The sequence below is a fragment of the Notamacropus eugenii genome, chromosome 2 (assembly GCF_028372415.1).
Source record: "Notamacropus eugenii isolate mMacEug1 chromosome 2, mMacEug1.pri_v2, whole genome shotgun sequence".
In the NCBI taxonomy this organism is placed as follows: Eukaryota; Metazoa; Chordata; class Mammalia; order Diprotodontia; family Macropodidae; genus Notamacropus; species Notamacropus eugenii.
Window position 1 is genome coordinate 103,113,042 of NC_092873.1, and position 6,068 is coordinate 103,119,109.

Consider the following 6,068-nt stretch of genomic DNA (forward strand, 5'->3'; position numbering starts at 1 on the left):
ATTGAGATACAACAATAATAGAGCAGAGAAAAAGACAGTAAAATTGGAAGAATAGATGAGTCAAATCACCTAGTCTTAAGGACAGATCTTGAAGAGACAATTTAAGAAACATTGGTCTCCCAAGATAATGTGATAAAACAAAAAATTTGACTAGTTTACTCTGATACAGCCTATGTGAAAAATTATTCAGAAATGTGGAAACTAATGAGCAAAGTGCAATTTAATGTGGGGGAGGGGAGGCACCTGTGGCCTTGAGGCCACATGTGGCCTTCTAGGTCCTTGGGTATGGCCTTTTGACTAAGTCCAAGTTTTACAGAATAAATCCTTTTATTCAGGGGATTTGTTCTGTGAAGTTTGGATTCAGTCAAAAGGCTGTACTTGAGGGACCTTCAAGGCACAGGTTCCCCACTCCCGTTTAATGGAATTCCATTGACATTAATTGAAAGGAATCCCAGCTTTAAGTCACCTAGAAATGTAGTTGTCAGGCTCTTGCACTTTATGGTCAAAGAAAAATAATCTTGCCAAAAGCCAGAAGGAGATAGCCTATTTATTAAAGGATGGAATCTAAACCACCCAAGATTACAAGGAAAAATATGAATATAATCCAATGAAAAATAACAGGGAAGTTCCTTGAGCCCAAGGACAGTTTATTTCAAAATTGGACCTAATACTATGGGAGAAAAAATAAATTTTCACAGATTAGCTAAACTGTGTTACCTCAGAATATTATATTTTGTTTCTATGGTGTCTGTTTAGGATAATATGGAATCTTAAGTCTGTTTTGTTCACATTTCCTTTATCAATTCCAATTTGTATTGTTCTGGTCTCTAAAGAAGGAACTTAGCATTTCTGCTTTTTTACACGTTGAGCACATTCCACATCTGATTCCTTGATTTGAGAACTCTGTCCAGTGGCCTTGTCCCCAAAGCTTGAGGGAGTTTGGAAAGGTGGGACAGGGGAATAGTCTAAGAGATGAGCTCTCTTTGGGGGAACAATGAAGACCCTGGCTTTGGCAAAAGAAGTTCAAGTAATACTAAAATACCTTCTGAAGTAGCCATTCATCTGGTGGACTGAGGGTAAAACCATCTGGTGGTCAAAAGATATACTATGGTGACATCTTGTTTAATTAATTGAGTAACAGTCTGCTTCTCTGAAGACTGTAGAGAAGAGAATGAGTCAGGTACAGATGGTTATAGCTTCTGCAGCGCCACCAAGTATATACACTTAGCACCCACCAGTCATCACAAATGCAACCACAAAGCAATGTTTTCAGATATGAAGGAAGGCCTAAAAAAGTCCATTCTCTTCAACCCTGGTTTACTCACTGTAAAATGAAGGTAACACTTACAGGACTTGCAGAATTGTGAGGTTCAGTTGAATTAATTTGTGTAAAATGCAAACCTCAAAATGCTGTATACATGCCTGGGTAGGGATGACTATCCCTGAAGGGATATTGAGTATTCATTGTTCAGTCATTTCAGTTGTCTCTAATTCTTCATGACCCAATTTGTGATTTTCATGGCAAAAATGCCAAAGTAGTTTGCCATTTCCTTCTCCAGCTCATTTTGACAGATGAGGGAACTGAGGCAAATAGGGTACAGTGACTTGTCCAGGGTCACACAACTAGTAAATGAAGCCAGATTTGAACTCTGGTCTTCCTGATTCCACTGCACCTTCTAGCTACCCCTCTGTATCTTCATATCTTTAAAGCTATCCCAAACCCTCTGTGAACTAAAGAAAGGAAACACTTATTAAGTGTGTGCTATGTATATGCCAGGCACCTTTATTAAACTCTGCTGCAGCTGCTAGTACTAACATTTATATAGCAGTTACTGTATGTCATGTATCATGGACTGTGCTAAGTATTTTACAATTACTTCATTTGATCCTCACAACAGCCCTGGGAGGTAGGATCATTATTATCATCTCCGTCTTACAGATAAGGAAACTGAAGCAAATGGAGTAAGTGCCTTGCTAAATGTCACATTGCTAGTAAGGCAGGATATGACCACAGATTGTATGCCCAGTGCTCTATCCATCCACTGAACCACTGAGCTACCAAATTACCAAGGAGATATTTTGTAGAATTAGCCAAAAATGAGAAAACTCCCACAGGGGAACAAATAAGGGAAATTTTAAAAAATTGGCATGAAGGTGGTCTAGCTTTATAAGATCTCAAATTATATTACAAATCAGTGTATCAAAATTAGGACTGATTAAGAAGACAGAAAGGTCAATAATTGGAATAGACTGAATAAGCAAGACCTAGAAGTAAATGCACACAGTATATCAGTAAGTCCAAGAACACAAATTACTGGGGAAAGACTTTATTCAACAAGAACTGTTGAGGAAAACCAGGAAACATTTTGTCAGACAAGCAGTTTAGATTGTCTTACAAAATATGACAGTGCGCTGTTCCAACCATGCTGGAGAACAATTTGGAACTATGCCCAAATGCATACCCTTTGACCCAGCAATAGCACTCTTTGTTCTGTATCCCAGAGATCAAAGAAAAGGGAAAGGGACCTATAATTCAAAAGTATTTTTAACAGCTTTTCCAAAGAACTGGAAATTGAGGTGATACCTATCAATTGGGGATTGGTTGTACAAGTTGTGATTGAGATGGAATACTATTATGCTGTAAGAAATAATGAGAGGAATGGTTTCAGTGAAACCTGGGAAGACTTCTATGCACTGATGCAAAGTGAAGTGAGTAGAACGACTTTGTACACAGTAACAGTTGTATGATGATCAACTGTGAATGACAGCTACTCTGATCAAGACAACCCCAAAGGACCCATAATGAAAAATGCTGTCCACTTCTAGGGAGAGAACTGATGAACTCTCAAGTCCAGATTGAAGCATACTTTTTTCACTTTATTTTTCTTGCTTTTTTTTTCCCCAACATGGTTAATATAAAATTGTGTTTTGCATAACTTCACATGTATAATTAATATATTGGCTTGCTTTCTCAGGATGTGGTGGAAGGGCTGATAGGCAGAGAATTTGGAACTCAATATTTTTTCAAATGAGTGTTATATTTTTTAAAAATGTAATTGGGAAATATTTAATGAGATAAAAATATAATTTAAAAAAATCAAAACATACCACAGTAAATTTCAAATGACAATGAACTATCCAAATATAAAATGTCACTCAAAAATGTTAAGTGGAATATAAAGCTGTATATTTCATAGTTGTGGTTAGTGAAAGAATCTGTAGCTAGAAATGAGATAGGAATTATAAAATAAAAACAAAGACTATTTCACTTATCAAAACTTAAAAGCTTTTGCAGCATAAAATTAATGCAATTAGAAATAGAAGAGAAGGTATGGATTCCTCACCCCCCTAATCTTTGCATTAAACTTTTTGGATGAAAGTATGACATCTAAAATTAATGGAAAATTGAAACAGTCTAAGAAACTAGGAACCCATTCCCCACTGAATACCCAATGAATATGTACCATTTTCAAAAGAATAAATATAAACCATCAATAACTGTTTAGAAAAAATGACAGGATCTCTAATAACCAAAGAAATGCAAATTAAACACCATTTTGAGACATCTCAAGTTTTTTACAATATCTCAATTTTGAGATACCTCACATCCCTCATATTGACAAAAATGGTAAAAGATGGGAAAATTTGCTGTTGGAGGGACTATAGGAAGAAAATCCTAGTGCCTTCCCACTGCTTATTCTGTATGTAATATAACTTGATGCATATACACATATGTATACACACACATATTTGTTTACACGTTGTCTCCCCAATTAGATTGTAATCTCCTTGAGGCCTCCTTTTGTACCCCAGAACGTAGCACAGTGCCTGGCAAGTAGTAAGCCATTGATAAATGTTTATTGATTGATTATAAGACATGCTAATTCACTGCAGGTCAAACTGTGAATTGGTCTAACCATTTTGGAAAACAATAAGGCATTATGTAAGAAAAGATACTAAATTGTTCATAACCTTGATTCAATAATTCCATTTTGCATGTTGGACCCCCCCGAGGCCTAAGACAGAAAAAAGGATTCATATGCATATTTATTATGGTTTTGCTGTGACTTTTTTCCTCAGTTCTTTCTAATGAATGAGGCAAAAGAGGTAAGTAGATTACAAAAAACTGTGAGCACAGTTTCCTCCAAAGCTCCCTTTTAAATTGAGAGGAGGCTCTTCATTTCCCCATTTATGTATGGAATCCTGATGCTAGAACTGGAAGAGACCTTAGAAACCAGCTCCTTCATTTTCAGCCTGAAGACACTAAGACCCAGAAAACTATACCCTTGCTTTCAAGAACTTCCCCTTCCAACCTTTATTCTTACTCATTATTTAACTAGGAATTCTGACATGTGAAATAAGTTTGATTGATCTAGAAAGCAGGATGTTAAAGAAAGGGTAAGGGGAGGGATTTGGATATGGTTAAAATATGACCACTGTTGTACATGGAAATGGAGGCCATAGGATTATAGACATCCAGTTTGGGAGGGATCTTGCCCGTCAACTAGTCCAAATCCCTCTTATTTTACAGATGAGAAAACTGGCTCAGGAAGAATTGATCTTTCCAAGGACACACAGATAGCCAGTGGGGAAACCAGGATTTGAATTTCATTTCTCCTATTCTGTCTGGGCATTTTTCCATTGCGTTATAACAGAAGAAGGTTCTTGGACTGTGTCTTGGAAAAGAGGGGCAAAATTAGATAGTGACCCCCCAGGGAAGGCCCTGAGCAGAGCACTGAGCTGCCTTTGCTTCTGATGCCTCAGATGGCTGAGCACTGATTTCAAGCTTGCAGAGTGTCCTGGGTGTCCAGGCCATTCTGGGATTGGGACCACCTGTCCCATGGGAAGGACTCCCAAGAGAGGGGCATGATAACCATGGGTGGGAAGTGGGGCGAGGGGCTGCAATAGAAAAGAAACTTCTCTTCTCCGTATATGTGGTTCTGTGGTTCTTTATCTTTATCTGTGGAGGAAGTCACATAAATAAGAATAATTTCTATTTAACTGGGACTATAATGTTTACAAAGTACTTCATGCACATCGTTTCATTCGATGCTGACAACCCTGTGAGGTAGGTAGAAGCATGATTTTTCCCATTTTGCAGATGAGGAAATTGAAGCTCAAAGAGGTAATATGCCCAGCCAGTCAGGATTTGAACCAAGATCTAGATTCCTGGTGCAGGAATCTTTCCATTCCTCCACAGCAAGCTAGGGAAAGGGAAAACCCTTAGGGATTCCTACTTCCCATCCCATCCATGCAGATGATGTAGAACTGGAAGAAATATTAGTTTGTTTTCTTTAACTATTTTACAAATGACAGCTGAGGCCCCTAGAGCAATGAAATGACCCAAAAGAGCCTTTCCTAACTATACGGATCAGATGAGAGAGTAATTGTAAAGCACTTAGCACAGTGCCTGGCACATAGTAAATACTACATAGATGTTAGCTATTATTGTTAATGCGTAGGCCTCCGTGAGTCAACCACAGTTTTTAGCTAAGAATGACATGCATCATTCAGAGGATTTGCCAACAGGGGGCCCCCTCTTCCTTTCAGTGTTTCTTGTGCTTTCTTAGAGGTTTTATAAGGGCCTCAGGACCATTAGCATGCCTGAGTGCCAGGGTGATTGGAAATCATAGGAGAATCGCATCCTAGATTGAGTTAAAAGGAACCCGAGAAGTCATTCTCAGTTTCCTCAGCTATAAAATTGGGGTAATAATAGCACTAATCTCACAGGGCTGATCAAATGAGATATTTGGAAAGTGCTGAGGTGCTTTATAAATATTTGTTCCTTCTTCATCAAGTCTAGCCCCCTCATTTTATAGATGAGTAAACTGAGGCCCCACAAGGTAAGTGACTTATCAAGGGTTATATAACTAGCGAGTATCTGAGGTGGGATTCAAACCCAGGTCTTTCTGACCCCAAGTCCTATTACACAAGTGTAGCGTTGGGTAGAGCAGTTCGGTGGCACAGTGGATAGAGGGCTGAGCCTGGAGTCAGGAAGAGTCCTTTCCCTGAGTTCAAATATGATCTCAAACACTTAATCCTGTTTGCCTCATTTTCCTCATCTGTAA